The sequence below is a fragment of the Lampetra planeri genome, chromosome 52, assembly GCF_965212315.1.
Source record: "Lampetra planeri chromosome 52, kcLamPlan1.2.h2, whole genome shotgun sequence".
Classification (NCBI taxonomy): Eukaryota; Metazoa; Chordata; class Hyperoartia; order Petromyzontiformes; family Petromyzontidae; genus Lampetra; species Lampetra planeri.
Genome location: NC_136158.1, coordinates 6,113,771 through 6,130,316, shown reverse-complemented (window position 1 = coordinate 6,130,316; position 16,546 = coordinate 6,113,771). Strand labels below are relative to the sequence as shown.

Sequence of the window (16,546 nt, the reverse complement as noted above, 5' to 3'; positions counted from 1 at the left end):
TCGCGTACCAACGAGCTCGTTGCACTCGATATTTTGGGGCCCTTCCCAGTCACGCCGAGAGGGAATAAATATTTGTTAGTGGGGGTCGAATACTTTACCCGATGGCCTATGGCGTGGCCTCTCGCTAACCAGTCGGCAGCGGCTGTGACGGATGCCTTCGTCCAGGGCTATGTCCTGGACAAGGGGGCTCCCGAACGCCTGCTGACCGACCAAGGTAAAAATTTTTCGAGTAAATTGTTGCAAGAGGTGTGCGATCTGTTGGGTACCAAGAAGGTGCGTACCTCCCCGTACCACCCGCAGACTGACGGGATGGTGGAGAGACTCCACAAAACCTTGACTTCCATGCTGTGCCAGCAGGTGTGCGAGGCACATGTAGATTGGGACCTGCAGGTCCCGGGAGTCCTTGCCGCGTATAGAATGGCCCCCCATGCAGCTACGGGGTTTTCCCCATTCTATTTGATGTACGGTCGGGAAGCTGACCCGCCAATAGAAACGCAACTTGGCCTGTCCGCTCCACGAACTAATTCTAATTTGGCAGAACATATTAAGTTTAATATTCACAAGCTGACAGAGGCGAGGGAGGCCGCGCGGCTTAATTCGCGGGCTCGCCAAATTGCTAATGAAGGGTTGCGGGCACGGAAGGTGTCCATGCACGAATGGAAACCAGGTGACAGGGCCTGGCTGCATTGCCCTCAGGCACCCTTGGCTACGTCGCCTAAATTGTTGAGACCGTGGAGGGGATCCGTGGAGGTCGTGCGCGTTGCACGGCCCCAGTGCGTTCAGATAAAGTGGGGAAAGCGCCGTTGGTACGTTCACCCCTCCCGACTGAAACCGTTCTCGCCTCCATATGGCCTCCCCTTGTGTCGTGATGGCCGGGCGTGTGACGTGACCGGCGACCCAGAGGGGGAAATGTCTCTGCCTGATCCACACGTATTTTCGCCTGATCTGCTCCCAGGTGTCTCGGAACTGACAGCTGCCGATCACCGGCGGCCGGATCTCCGCGGCGGGGCCGGCCCTTTCAGGCCCGTTCCGCGCCGTCTGGAGCAGCCGGAACCGCCGGACGGTCGTCAGTGTCCCGCCCCATACGATGGACCAGCCAGACGGACTCGCGCCAGGTCGTGCTACTTTGCATGACCTGCCTCGTGAGGAGTCGGGGCAGTTGGAGCGCCTCGTCACTGCGTGTAGTCGCAGGGACGTGGGGCGCGTTCGTTTCGAATTTGCTCGTATCGTGTTATTGTTGACTTTTCGGGTTCATTGTCAATCTGTACATAGTTATTCTTGTTGTTGTTGTTGTTGTTGTGTTATGTTACGGGGCACACTCGGGGGGTTACGGGGTTTTTTTTTTGTTGGTTGTCGTTTTATCGTCGCGGTTGGTTGTTGTTAGCAGCCGGGCTGGCTGCGAGCTATGTGGGAGGGGGTGATGTAGTGGTGATACGCGCTGGGTGTATATGTCGTGTGCCAGCGCGTATGTACGGGTGTGTGTGTGGTGACGCGCGCTGACGGGGAGGAGCAGGCGTCAGTGCGCGGGTGGGGGTAGTGCTGCTGATTGGCTGTGTGCCGGTGACGCGCCCAGAGGGAGTGATCGGGTAGCAGCGCGGTGTGATTGGTCGGGGAGTGGAAACACGCGCTGAGCGGAACCGGATCGTAGGGATAGCGCGTGGGGATTGGGTAACTGAGGAGCGGTGCCGACGTTGAGGTCCGCATCCGCTCCGTCTCCCGGGAAGAAGGGGTATATAAGGTGATGCACAGAGGAGCAGGGGCAGAAGTGGAACCATCTAAGAATGAAAACGAAGGTGCAGAGATAGAGCCCGGAGAGGAGAGTAATGGAGAGTAATGGAGAGGAGAGGAGAGTAATGGAGAGTAATGGAGAGTAGAGGAGAGTAAGGTATAAGTGTGTAGCCAGCGAGAGAGAACGGTCTACACGAGCTGAGTAATGTATAGTGTGTAGCCAGCGAGAGAGAACGGTCTACACGAGCTGAGTAATGTATAGTGTGTAGCCAGCGAGAGAGAACGGTCTACACGAGCCGAGTATGCATACGGTGTAGCCAGAGAGAGAGGAAGGTCTACACGAGCCGAGTATGCATACGGTGTAGCCAGAGAGAGAGATGCAAAGTCTACACGAGGCGAGTGGAGAGTGTAGCAGAGGCGCAGAGTCTACACGAGGCGAGAGAGGAGTGTAGCCGAGGCGCGGAGTCTACACGAGGCACAGAGAGCCAGCAGCACAGAATCCAGAGTCAAGAGAAGCGCATTGTGAAGAAGAGAGGCCACGCGTTGTATTGTTACAAGTCAAGATTTAATAAAAGAAGTGTGTTCCCGTCAAGGAGTTTCCTGCCGTCATTTTCCAATACTTCAGAAGGACGAGGCAGGGATGAGTGATGAGGTCTCCTCCCAGTGCTGCTGCTGCTGTTGCTGCTATTGCTGCTGTTGCTGCTGCTGCTACTACTGATGCTGCTGCTACTGATGCTGCTGCTACTGATGCTGCTGCTGCTATTGCTGCTGTTGCTGCTGCTACTGATGCTGCTGCTACTGATGCTGCTATTGCTGTTGTTGCTGCTACTGCTACTGATCTGCTACTATTGCTGTTGTTGCTGCTGCTGCTGCTACTGGTGCTGCTGCTATTGCTGCTGCTGCTACTGATGCTGCTGCTACTGATGCTGCTGCTGCTACCGATGCTGCTGCTATTGCTGTTGCTGCTGCTGCTACTGATGCTGCTGTTGCTGCTGCTTCTATTGCTGCTGCTATTGCTACTGATGCTGCTGTTGCTGCTGCTTCTGTTGCTGCTGTTGTTGCTGCTGCTACCACTGCTGCAGGCCCGGTTCTCTGACCCGTGCGACATTTCATTTAAAATTCATCACCGCGGCGCCAAGAGAAGCCAGGCTTACGGGCGAGGAGGAATGCGATAACGGCAAGGCCGAGCAACACCCCCCCCCGCCATTCATGCACGAGATGTACAATCGTGGGAGCAGTGGGGCAACGGTTAGCGCGCTGAACTGGGAACGCAGGCGCGCGCGTAGCCACATCCACGAAAGAAACAATTAAAAAAAAACAATTAAACCGCATTTTTATTTTACCAGTGTAGGCCCACCGAGCTGTGTCGATCTTTTTCAGCGAGCGACCTGGGCCACAAACGATCGCCCAACGAGGTGGCTTATCATCATCACGTGGAAATGTCGAGCAGCCAAAACACTCTAAGCACCTGACGTTGATTCTGACCGTGGAGGGAAAAAACGGGAGGACCTGGAGAAAAATCCACGCGACGAAAGGGAGTGAAAACACGTAACCTCCAAATATACAGCAGGCGTCAGGGTCGGGATCTAACTCACGACCTCCTGTACACAAGGCGAGGTAGTTAACATCTCATAGCCACCGTGATGATGAGAGAGACACGCAAACTCCAAATATACAGCAGCAGGCGTCGGGGTCGGGATCGAACTCACGACCTCCTGTATACCAGGCGAGGTAGTTAACATCTCCCAGCCACCGTGATGATGATGAGAGAGAGAAACACGCAAACTCCAAATATACAGCAGCAGGCGTCAGGGTCGGGATCGAACTCACGACCTCCTGCATACCAGGCGAGGTAGTTAACATCTCATAGCCACCGTGATGATGAGAGAGAGAGAGACACGCAAACTCCAAATATACAGCAGGCATCAGGGTCGGGATCGAACTCACGACCTCCTGTATACCAGGCGAGGTAGTTAACATCTCATAGCCACCGTGACGCTCCACACTGGTCCAATCAGCCCCACAGCGGCCTGCAATGATGGAGAGGCCCTCATCCGGCAGTGGATTGACAAAAGGTCTGCGGCTGTACATCAGTGGTGGTCTATCGTTGTGATACGTTCACACATCGCACCAGGTACTCATTTGAGGCCGAGTCGACATAGAGGAGGCCCACGACTGGTGCTAACCACTGCACGACTGCTTCCACATAGACATAGAAAGATTCCACCATAGCGTCAACAGACTTGTGGGGCAAGCGCTGTTAGCGAGCACCGATGAAGGCCGGCACGGCACACGAGGGGGCGGGTGGACAGCACCACGCCCGACCGCCTTTGTCTCCCCGGTGGCGATGTTTACACACCGCACCAGGTGCTCATTTGAGGCCGAGTCGACCGAGGGGACGCCGGCTCCGTAGCACAGGAAGTCAGCCGCGACACCGCAGCTCCCCCATAGAAATAAAGACAAACTCGCGCGCGCGCACACACACACACAGAGCTACCGCATTCCAAGACGCACCACCCCAGATTTTTCTTTAAAAATATGTTGGGCAGAGGGGGCGGGGGAGGGAGGGGAGAGGAGAGTCGTATCAACGGGAGAATGCGGTAAGCTGCGTATTCTTTTTGCAAGCTCAGCTGGTCCCTGACAACTTAAATATTTCGCCAGAGGCTGCAAGACTCCCAGGCAGCCACGTGGCTCACTCGCGGCTCGCGACCCCCGACGGTGCGTCCACCGCCCCCCCCCCGCCTTGAACCGTCGCCACCACCGCCCCCGCCTTGCGCACCAGACGATTTCGCCACTCCGTCTCCCCGGCTGGTGACACCGCGAGGAGTCACCGCCCCCCCCCCCTCCCGGCCATGCGTCACGCGGCCCGTGGTTCCGTCTCGGCGGTCGGTACGGCGCCTCCGACCTCGGCCTTCCCTCTCGTCCGCAGCGGCGGCCGTTCCTCATTCTGTTTCGGTCCCCGGTGGAAATTGCAGCGGTCGTGTTTCACCACGGGGTTTTTTTTTTTTAAAGCGCCCTTTGAAGTCGTCGCTCGGGAGCACGTTCCCCCCCCACTCTCTCCCCGCCGCCCCCCCCCCCACTTTGTTAATGTTTCCAAATCCACGCGTCAGGGGGGGGGGGGGTAAAGATGACACTACCTATGAGATCTTCACTCAAAACTGCTCTAGAGGAGTTGTACACCCCTAGCTGCCAGTGCTATTCAGTGACCTAAAATAAAATGTTTCGCTCCGGATGACCGCTACAAAGTATGACCTGTGTTTTGATTTAGTGTGCTGATCTTAAAGGTGGAGTGACTCATGCAGCCAGCTATGGCTGCAGGGTTTTGGTAGTACATGTTGTTTATGCCATTTATTGTGAAAATTCTGTCACAGTTCCTATGATTGCTTTTTCATTGCTTTCATGGCTTTATTTTGGTGATTTCGAAAAGTGTATTGGTTTAGCCATGTTTGTTTGTTGTAGTACAGAGTTAGACTGATGGCCTTAATCTAAGCTGTCTTGTGGTTGTTGTTGTTGTTTGACTTGCATCCCACTGGGATTTTTGCACACAGCGTTGGTGTGCGGTGTTTTTTCTGCAATATTTTGCTGCCTTTTCTTGGATTTTCTGTTTGCACTTAGTCACATATTCACTTTAAGATGTTTTTTGTTCATGTTTTTGTTTTTTGTTTGTTGCGGTTGCACCCGATTCAAGAGCTGAATGGCTCACAGGGCTATACCTAATAAATGAACTTGAACTTGAACACGCGGATTATCGAAATCACTCGTGCGTGGCCGGCTTCGGGCACATCGGCACGTCGCCTTCCGGAACTAAAAAAATAAGGTCAATGCGTCGTTCGCCAACAACACCGTGTGCTCGTGGCCTTGAAAACAATAAAACAAATACAACTACGTACAATAGGCGACGTTTCAGGCAATGGTCCTTCATCAGAGCACGTAAAAGAGCATCTGCTACGGAGCACCACAGCCCGAAATGTCACCTATCACATATCCTTCTTTGATGGCCACGGTGACACCGACGGAGTTTGTGTTGCTTGCGCAGCGTCGCCAATGGAGAGGCGGCAGCAGCAGCAGCAGCAGCAGCGGCAGCACCGGCGGCGGCAGCAGCATCATCATCATCAGCAGCAGCAACAGCAGCAGCAGCGGCAGCAGCAGCGGCAGCAGCAGCAGCGGCATCAGCAGCAGCATCAGCAGCAGCAGCAGCGGCAGCAGCGGCAGCAGCAGCATCATCATCATCATCAGCAGTGGCAGCAGCAGCAGCATCATCATCATCAGCATCATCAGCATCAGCAGCATCAGCAGCATCAGCAGCATCAGCAGCATCAGCAGCATCAGCAGCGTCCCCCCACATCGTTGTTTTTGCCAGAGCTCGGCCGCCCTTTAAATCGACGGCAGAACCCCCGACTCCCCCTCCCGTTCGGTGCCGGAGAGAAGGCGGCAAGCAATACGAACGAGAGCGCAAGAGACGCGCGACGTGGAAACGCGAGAGCGGTGAAACCGGAGTGCCCCCCCCCCTCCACACCACGAGGGTCAGGGGGCATTCCTCACTAACGAAGCCCGGGCCAGCCGCCAATCAAACCCCCCCCCGCCACCCCCCCCCCCCTGCACCCCGTAAGGAACCCCGAACAAAGCTTCTCCCTTGTGCGGCAAAACGCCACGACGGCAAACGCCGAACACAACTGCCAACTCGGCCACGCCGCCGGGTCGCCGCGGACAACTCGATGACAAAGACGAAGGTTCCCCCCCGTGAATAGCCTTCACAGACTGTAGGGGCAAGTGCTGTTAGCGAGCACCTTTGAAGGCCGCCACGACGTTTTTTTGACACACCGCACCAGGTACTGATTTAAGATCGAACTTGGGTGGTCGGGTTCATGGAGCAGCAAACTGTTGCACTACTCGATGACAAAGACGAAGTGTACTCTTAGGTTTTTTCGGCAAAGTCACGTAGGTAAAAAATAAATTAATAAAAGTAATAATAGAAATAAAATGATAAATCACTGCGATTTAGAATACATTTATTTTATTTCTATTATTACTTTTATTAATTTTAATTTTATTTTTTACCTACGTGACTTTACCGACAAAACCTAAGAGTATGAATCCTTGTAGTCACGAAAGCTTCAAATCTACAAAGACGAAGGTTCCCCCCGTGAATAGCCTTCACAGACTGTCGGGGCAAGTGCTGTTAGCGAGCACCTATGAAGGCCGCCACGGCACACGAGGGAGTGGGTGGCCAGCACCACGCCCGACCGCCTTTGTCTCCCCAGTGGCGACGTTTTTTTTGACACACAGCACCAGGTACTGATTTAAGGTCGAGCCGACCTAGGGGAGGCCCAGGACCGGTTCAGATAAATTGTCACCGGTGTTGGCCGTGAGCAGGAATCGAACGTGGGTGGTCGGGTTCATGGAGCAGCAAACTGTTGCACTACTGCTCCCCAACAACAACCGCCATGCACCGCTAAGTGGCGGTGATGTCACCACGACGCTAGTGCCAGGCTATGTGCACATTAAGAAAGTCACGGGACAGACCCAGGTGCCATAGGTCGACTGACTGAGACGACTGGCAGATGGATCACCTTTGCCCCCTACTGTGCCAATTTGCTGTGTTTAAGCCACCCCGCGCTCCGCTTGTTGTTGTGAGCGTCGCTCCTCTGCCCTTTGTTGTTGCTGGAGGGCGACTGCCTCCAACTGCCCAGGATCTTTCAAGGATTTGTGAGCTCCTCACACAATGCAGCCAGGATGGATCGTAGGCAGGCCAGCCTAAATGTTTCTAACCGGCGAAGATGCTCCGTTAGGGAGGTCCACGTTTCGCAAGCGTAGAGAAGGGAGGGCATGACCATGGCCGAGAAGACCTGAAGCTTCGTGTGGAGCGACAGAGCAGGTAGCTTCCACACAGCGTTATGCAGCCGATGAAAAGATGCCACTCGACTGATTCGAAGTGCTGTAAAACAAACTGGAGCCAGTCATGAGAAAACTGTCCAGATATGGACAACTCTGCACTCTCTCCACAACTGCCTCATCACCAATTGGGAGTTGTGGGGGTGGAGTGTCAGATGGTACAAAAATACTCAGGTAGGTGCTTAGTTTTGGTGGGGCTGATGGAAAGGCCCCACCTCTTAGTGGCATGCTCCAGGTTCAGCAGCAGTGCCTCCAACTCCTCCTCTGAGTGAGCAGCAATCACCAGATCATCGGCATACTTAACATAATTGACCAATTGGGAGCCATCCCTTTTACCAGACCCGGGTAATGATCATCCTCCCATTGTATCTGTACCAGATGGAAATTCCTCCGGTACAGCCATCGAAGGCTTCACGAACTACGTAGTAAAAATAGATGTTAAATAATGTGGGAGCCAGAGGACATCCCTGTCGCAGCCCAAGGTGAACAGGGAATGGCTCCGACTCCCGGCCACGTAGTTTTACCCGGGCCCGCTCACCATCATGGAGGTCATTAATGATTGTGAGCAAAGAGTCAGGGACTCCGAAAGCACGAACAACAACCCAGAGCCCAGGCCTACTGATGGTATCATAGGTCTTGACCAGGCCAATAAAGCAGAGATGTAGCAGATGGACAGAAAATATGGCATCTATGCAGGACCGCCCTTTCCTGAAACCACATTGGGGCTCCGGAAGCCTCTCCACAGCATGCCTGGCAAGGCGATGTTGAATAATCCTTGCGAGGACCTTTCCCGGCACACTGAGGAGTGATATGCCCCTGTAGTTGTTACAGTCTGTGCGGTCCCCCTTCTTAAAGAGGGGGACCACCAGGGCATCCTTCCAATCCTGCAGAACCCGCCCAGTGGTCCAGACTGTTGTGATGATGGCATGTAGGGCAGTCTGTGCACAAACGCCACCCTCCCTCAGCATTTCGCTTGGGAGATCATCTCTGCCCAATGCTTTTCCTGGTCTCAGACTCCGGATCACCTTCTGTACTTCCTCAGCAGATGGCACCTCAGCCAGCCACTCACAGGGGGTGACTACTACTTCCAAAATTTGAGGTCTCGCAGCCTCAGCAGGGTCATACCCACTTTGCCTCATGATGTTTTCCAGGCTGAGGGATTTACCCTGCCTCAAAACCTCACATAAATGCTCAGAAAATCTGCAAACCTGTTCCTGGGGGTCGGAGATCAGATTACCTTCCTTTCCCCTAATGATGGTGATATGTGGCACTGCAAGTTACTTTTTTATGGAGTGAGAGAGTGATTTGTGATCGTGGGCCACTGAGGCAGATTCCATCTCCCCAGCAACCCACGGCCACCACCCATTATTGCAGCACCTCACGGCTCTCAGAGCGAAGGCTGCAGTAAGCCTCCTCATTATCTGACATAGGATGCTGTAGCCGATGAGAGTGGGCCTGTCGCTTTTTTTCAGCCAGCCTGAACACCTCCTCTGTCAGCCAGGGTCTCTGGGGAGGTCTGGACCATGTGCCCAACGCAGCCATTGCAGCTGCATGAGCCACAGTCCTAAACCTCGCCCATTTCCCCTCGGCATCAGGAGGAGTGGGGAACGATGCCAACCCCAGCTGTAAGCGATGATGAAATCCCCGCTTGCAAATTTCATCTGCTAGCTGAGACCAGGCCACTGTGGATTTGAATGGGGTCCTGGGTGTACACCCACCACCCGAGTCGAAGAATGGCAGGCACATCTCACAGATGACAAGCCGATGGTCAGTGGACACATATTTACGTGATCTGATCTAACAAAAAAACCTCTATCATGGATAATATTGGTAGCGAAAGCCTACAACGTGTCAAACTGACAAACCTCACCAATTGGCCGTGTCGGGTGGTGCCCGATTCAACAACAAATTCATATTTACGCAATCTAACCCCAAAGAAACCTCCATTATTGATATTGGTCGCGAAAGCCTCCTGCCACGTGTTAAACCGAGTCAGCAGATCGCACTCCCAATGACCCCCCCCCCCCCTTGGGCTCTCCTTGTGTAATGTCTCTTTCACGATGGCTGGTGGGTAGACTGGATTCTGGCAGCCCAATTAAACCAGCAGCATCGTCGTCATCATCGTTGTCATCGTCATAGTCGTCGTCATCGTCGTCGTCACCGTCGTCGTCATCATCGTGTGCCTCCCGCCCCACGTACGCCGCCGCATTAGCAATTTTAATGAGGGGCTGTGCGTCAGTCTTGGCGTGGTCGAGGACTGGTTTTGCTGTTGTTTTGCCGCAGGAATGTATGTCCTTGTGCAATTTGCATAATGCATGGGCATAATGACTTTAAACCCCTCGCCAAACCTCCTACGCATTTCACAAGTAGTACTAATCGCATATCTGCATTTCCCATAAATATGCTAAATTCCTCTTGATATGCAAATTCTTTTGTCAAGACGCTCTTCGCCCCTCCACCCCAGCATAAATAGTCGCTCCAAGCCTGGGGCGTGCCATTCAGACTCTGCCTTCTCGACAGACCTGTTCTCCACCTGAAGACGGCTGCTTGCGTTGTGGCCAAAACGTCGTGAGAATTATTTTATTATATTTTTTATTATTATTTTATTTTCCTTCTACGTGACTTTACCGAAAGAAGCAAGAAGATGAATCCCTGCAGTCACGAAAGCTTTAAATCGAAATTTCCTTTATACTTTTGTAATGACATAAATGAGCCATGCTATGGCGCCAGTGGGTGTACTATACCTAGAGGCTCACGAGAGGGCAGATTCCGGTTGTCACGGAGGTCTGGTCAGGACATGACAGTTTGGGTGAACGCGCGAGAGCACGTGACCGGACGAGGGGGCACGGGGGCCCCCAGGAGGGGGTGAGCGGGCCACGTGATGTGGACCCAGCGCCTCCTGGAAGGATCGAGATGGGGGCGTGTCCTGAGAGGGAGCGTGGCTGTTCGACGCGGGAATGAAGCAGAATTTCTTCGATCCTCGCTCTTCAGTCTCCGCATACACGACGACCCTACGGCGTGTCGGCTGTTCTGGTTCAACCATATCGTGATTCTGTTCAAATGGTTAGGTAGTTAGGAATGGCCACCACCTTACGTAGTTAACCCGTAATGTACATAGTTAACCTTGGAACGTTGAGCAGTGTTGGTTGTGTTCGTGAACAAACGTGTTGTTCCCAAGGCTTGGTGTGCGCCTGATTAGAACCCACTATACTTATATATATCTTTAATAAGTGACTTGCTTACCCAGTCTTTATTTTATAGATTTTTTGCATTGTTCACTGTTGTACACTTGTTGAAGCCTGTGCTCCTACTGGGCATCCTCATCAGATTCCTCCTCCAGTCGAAATAAAGATTCTGATTCTGACGGCAAGGTGTGTGGGGTGTGTGGTCAGCACCAGGCCCAACTGCCTTTGTCTCCCCACGGCGCTTAACGCCGAGTCGACCTCGGGGAGGGTTCCAGGATCGGTTGAGTTATTCGCTGGTCGTCGTTATCGGTCGCGAGTGGGAATCGAACAGGATAAAATAAAGATTCCGATTTCTGATCTAATACTTCACTGGAGATCGACGATAATGATCATATTTCAACTCCAGTCCCCCCGTGAACTGCCACATCCAGTTCCCACTCCTCCACGTTTACAAAGTCAGGGTCGAGTAAGCCATTACTCACTGCACACACCACATTATTGCTAAACAGTAGCCCCAAATGGCTACTGTTTAGCAATAAACAAAAATCCTCCGTATAGCCTTCAACAAATAGTTAGGTCAAGTCTGGCTTGGCACACGAGGGACGTGTGGTGGCCAGCACCCTGCCCGGCCGCCTTTGTCTCCCCAATGCTGATATTTTTACACACCACACTTGCTACTCGTTCGAGGCTGAGCTGACCTAGGGGAGGCCCAGGACACGTTTCGGATATTCGTTACCGATGTCGGAAGCTGCGAGCGGAATCGACCGTGTGTTTGCCGGGGGGTTTCGCAGCGAGCGATGCGCTCCCACAATCTTAGGGCACGCAGAAAGTGCGTCGTGATTATAGGGCACGCAGAAAGTGCGTCGTGATTATAGGGCACGCAAGGCGTGTGCAACAACGCGATTTGCAACATTTACGGAGGGAAGGAAAGTCGTAAAGTTGGGCGGGGGGGGGAGTTGCGAGGACCAGGAGCCGAGTGAACCGTGCCCTCCGGGAACACACCTTCGTGACGTGCGCGATCTGCGTTGGTTGAAAAGAAATGTTCTCCCAACGCCTCTTAAATGAACCGGTCTGTCGCAATGGCATGGCAAGCGAGTGACACTCGCTTGCAAAAATTCATCGCAGCCGCCAGTGCGTTGGGGAATGGGGTGGGGGCGGTTTAACTCAGGATTCAGAACAACCGAAGCGATCGAAGCCTCCGCTGCTCAAGTTTCGGTGCGAGGCTGCTCACTCTCCTCTGGTGACCCCAAGGTTTGCAACTCGCTTCCCCCAGCCGTCCACGTTGTCGGCTCCCTGTCCAGTCCACCGTCCAACTCCTTCCCCCTCTTGCCCGTCGACCGATGGCCCCCTCTTTGTCGCTCTTACAAAAGAAGCACGACCGCCGTTTCCGTACGGCGTCCTGAGCGTGCCCTCACAAGCAGGCTCCGTACAGAGCAACTTTTGAGTTGTGTAATCTGGATCGTGTGTGCGCAACGCTTCAAAGCGAGCCCGTCCGCTTCACGCGAAACACGCAAAACGCCCGCATCACTTTTCTACTCGAACGGAAACAATCGCAGCGACCGGCCACATTCCAAACTACACGGTTGTTGAATGCGTAAACTAAAAATAATCGAACATCCCAAAAAAAATACAACAGCGAAAAAGCCCAACCCAACGCCGACTCCTCAACAGCTGGTCCAGACTCATCGATTCGGAGGAGCTTATTTACGAACCCCGGGAGGGGAGATAACGACGACATTGATGATGTCCCCCATTCGATGAGCGCGGTTGGCTACGAACGGTGGGAAAGAAGTTCGAACAAACGCACGCACGTGTCAATGATGACGACGACGACGGCGATGATGGGACTCCGCAAACTTGGCCTCGAACTGAACTCGTGGCGAGGACGTCCGCCGCTTAAACGAGCGACATCGCGGCTGGCGACGGCGACATTCAGAGCTCACCTGAGCCAGCGGCCGCTTCCGCTGGACACACAACTCACACGAAGGGAACGGTTATCGACTCATCCAAGGGCTGCTCCTTCGCCAAGATACTTTTGGATGAAGGTCTCCCCCACCCCGCCCCCCTGGGTTTGTTTGACCTTACTTCACTGCACCGCGTCGAGCGCACGCAGACGCGTCTTCGCCCGCATGCAAATCTCAGCTTTCTAAATACAGGCTCGAGAGCGGGTGGCACCAGACGACTTAAATGCGCGAAGGGCGCACGCGAGATATTACAGTGGCCTGGCGTCCCACCGTGAATGAAAAGCAACCGACAGTGACCTTTGGTTCCGTTCATTTGATTGTTTTTTTATTGAACAAGCCCAGAACTCTGGGAGACAACCCAAGATAAGGCGAGGGTCAACCTGGGGGTACTTCTTCAAACCGCAAATCCTCACGTCTCAAACAAATCTCTGAACACGCGAGTCCAGGCGTGCGTTGCGCAATAGCCAACAGCACTTGCCCCAACAGACTGTCGGGGCAAGTGCTGTTAGCGAGCACCCATGAAGGCCGCCACGGCACACGAGGGGGTAGGTGGCCAGCAACCATGCCTTGCCACCTTTGTCTCCCCAGTGGCGATGTTTACACGCCTTACCAGGTACTCATTGAGGCTGAGTCGACCTAGGGGAGGCCCAGGACCGGTTCAGAAAATCGTCACCGGTGTTGGCCGGGCGCGGAAATAGAACTCGGGTCACCGGGTTCGTAGGGCAGCGGAGCGCTAACCGCCACACTACCGCTCCTCACCCACCACCGCTCACCATCATCATCATGATCAGCCGTGGTTAGTCCACTGCTGGATGGAGGAGGCTTCTCCAAGTCGTCGCCACGTCCCACGATCGTGCGACGTGACAATCTATCAAAGGACCCGCCACGCGTGCCGGTTTGAATCGCTCCGTCTCCACGGTTGATGTCCTCTCGGACGCGTTCCAACTCCTTGACTGCCGCTCCATCACCGTTCATGACCATCGGTCATCCTCCCTACCAGCGACGTGTCGGTCACGGTGGTGAGATGTCATCTCCCTCGCCTGGTATGGAGGAGGTCGTGGGTTCGATCGCATGTATATTTGGAGTTTGCATGTCTCTCGCTCTCTCTCTCGCCGTGGTCGCGTGGATTTTCTCCGGGTCGGCCTGGTTTCTCCCCTCCACATTTAGAAGCAACATCGTGTGTTTAGAGTAATTGGCCGCTATGAATTTCCACGCTATAAGCCACTTCGTTGAGCCTTTTCTGAAAAGGAGCTACGTAGCTCAGTGGGGCCTTACCTGCTAAAATAAAACAAATAGTTTATCATTTTAGTGTTTAGTAAACCGCCCCAAGCCCTTGACTTGTGCCCCGACAAAGCGTCATTTAGCGGGAGTTAGAAAAACATTAAAGTGTCACCGGAACACGCAGAGACCGGCACTCAAATCTGTTGGCAGCCCTGAGCCAGAGGTGGAAATTCCACATTCCGATGGCAACCAAAGCCCATCCCCCCACCACAGCAACCCGACCTAATTCCCATGACGAAATCACATGAACTGCACCCAATCTCGTCCGATATCGTAAGCTAAGCAGTCACCAACTAGTCACCACCTTCAATAATCACTCAACCACCAACTACCACCTCTATCACTAGCCATACAATAGCCACTTTGGATACCAAAATACGGCCGAACACTCACGACTGGCAACTCCACGAGTCAACATCACCTCCACTGTGACCAGCAGCACCATCCACCATCACCTCCATCATCACCTCCACTATCTCCACCACTACCACTCATCACCATTATCACAACCACCACCACCACCACTATCACCACCACCACTCATCACCATCCACCATCACCTCCACTATCACCTTCATTATCACTCATCATCACCATCATCATCACAACCACCACTCACCACCACCACACCACTCATCATCACCATCATCACAACCACCACCCCTCACCACCACCACACCACTCATCATCACAACCACCACCACTCACCACTCATCATCACCATCATCACAACCACCACCACCACTCATCATCACCATCATCACAACCACCACCACCACCACTCCACTCATCATCATCATCATCACAACCACCACTCACCACTACCACACCACTCATCATCACAACCACCACCACTCACCACTCATCATCACCATCATCACAACCACCACACCACTCATCATCACCATCATCACAACCACCACACCACTCATCATCACCATCATCACAACCACCACCCCTCACCACCACCACACCACTCATCATCACCATCATCACAACCACCACCACTCACCACCACCACAACCAACACCACAACGCACGACCACCTCCGGTATGACGCTGTCATCCGCACTGGGGTGTACGCGTGAGGTTACCCCGTGGAGTGAACGAGTGAGGTTACCCCGTGTGTTGAACGCGCGAGGTTACCCCGTATGGTGAACGTGAGGTTACCCCGTGTGGTGAGCGCGAGGTTACCCCGTGGAGTGAACGCGTGAGGTTACCTTCAGAAGTCACTGCGCCAGCGAGGAGGTGAAACGAAACGCGCCGCCTCGGCCGTTTTGAACTCCTCGGCCTCCCGTAGCCGCGCAACGTCACCTAGGGTAGTGACGTCATCGAGAGATTATATTACCCCGCCCCTCAAACACAATGCCCCTCACCCTCCCAACCCCGCCCCTCACCCTCCCAACCCCGCCCCTCACGCGCCTAACCCCGCCCCTCACCCTCCAAATCAAGACCCTTACCCTCCAAAACCCGCCCCTCATCTTTCTAACCACGCCCCTCACCCAAACCCCGCCCATTACCCTTCAAACCCCGCCCCCGAACCCTCCCAACCCCCAAACTCCGCCCCTCATCCCCCTCCCCTAAGTCTGTCCCCCCCCCCCTGAACCCCACCCCTTCCCACCCCGAGCACGTGCGAGCCCGGTTGCCTCTGTCAACACGATCAATGCAGACAAGCGTGGGGGTTTTCAACCTTGCCCCTAGACCTCAACCCCAGTTGCACGCTGAGTGAAGACGTTTATCCCAGCCCTACGGAATTCTCGGGATAATTGAAAGACGCACATCCCTCCAAAGTTGTTTTTAGTTTTGCCCCTGTCCCCAATACTGCGATAAAAGTCTGCTCACACGCGCACGCAACGCACCGGAGTATGAAATGCAACCTTGGAGTTTTTAATTTTGATTATATTTTCTTGCTGTGGGTTTCACACCTGATAATGGTTGCTTGTGTTGCAATCGAAACGTCGTGAGAATTTAATTGTTTTAGCTTAATTATTTTATTATTTCCCTTCTACGTGACTTTACCGAAAGAACAAAGAATACGTGGAGTTTTAGTTTGTTTTGTAATCTTTAATTCCAGGTGAGAAAATGTGCGGAGCGGTGGCGCGTCGCGCTATGAAAACCTGCGGACCGAGTTCGATTCACGGCTAACTGACCAACAACACTGACGAACATCTGAACCGCTGCTGGGTCTCCCCCCTAGGTCGACTCAGCCCTAAACGAAGACCTGGTGCGGTGTGCGTACCAACAGCACTGGGGGAGACAAAGGCGGTCGGGCGTGGTGCTGTCACACCACCTGGTGTGCCCTCACAGTCTGGCAAAGGCTGCACCTGGGACCTTTGTGTGACCTCTGCGGAGACATCCCTGCTCGCTAACAGCACTTGCCCCAACAGTCTGTTAAGGCTACACGGGGGAACTTTGCCTTGGTGCTGGGGGCAACTGCTGTGGCTGTTGTTTCTACAACGCCGATAAGGAAACTTGACCCTTGGGTTTCGCACGTAA

At 53.7% G+C, this 16,546-nt stretch overlaps 1 protein-coding gene across 2 annotated transcripts in view; it reads right to left on the bottom strand.

The window, feature by feature from the left end:
* The window catches only part of UGP2 (UDP-glucose pyrophosphorylase 2), a 38,398-nt gene extending 23,021 nt beyond the window's left edge, over positions 1-15,377 (bottom strand). The window contains exon 1 of one of the 2 annotated variants that reach the window (XM_078617066.1): positions 15,271-15,377. The gene's annotated coding sequence lies outside the window, so the exon portion shown is untranslated. The remainder of the gene's footprint in view (positions 1-15,270) is intronic. The other variant, XM_078617065.1, reaches the window with a different exon arrangement.
* Between the last annotated feature and the right edge of the window lie 1,169 nt (positions 15,378-16,546).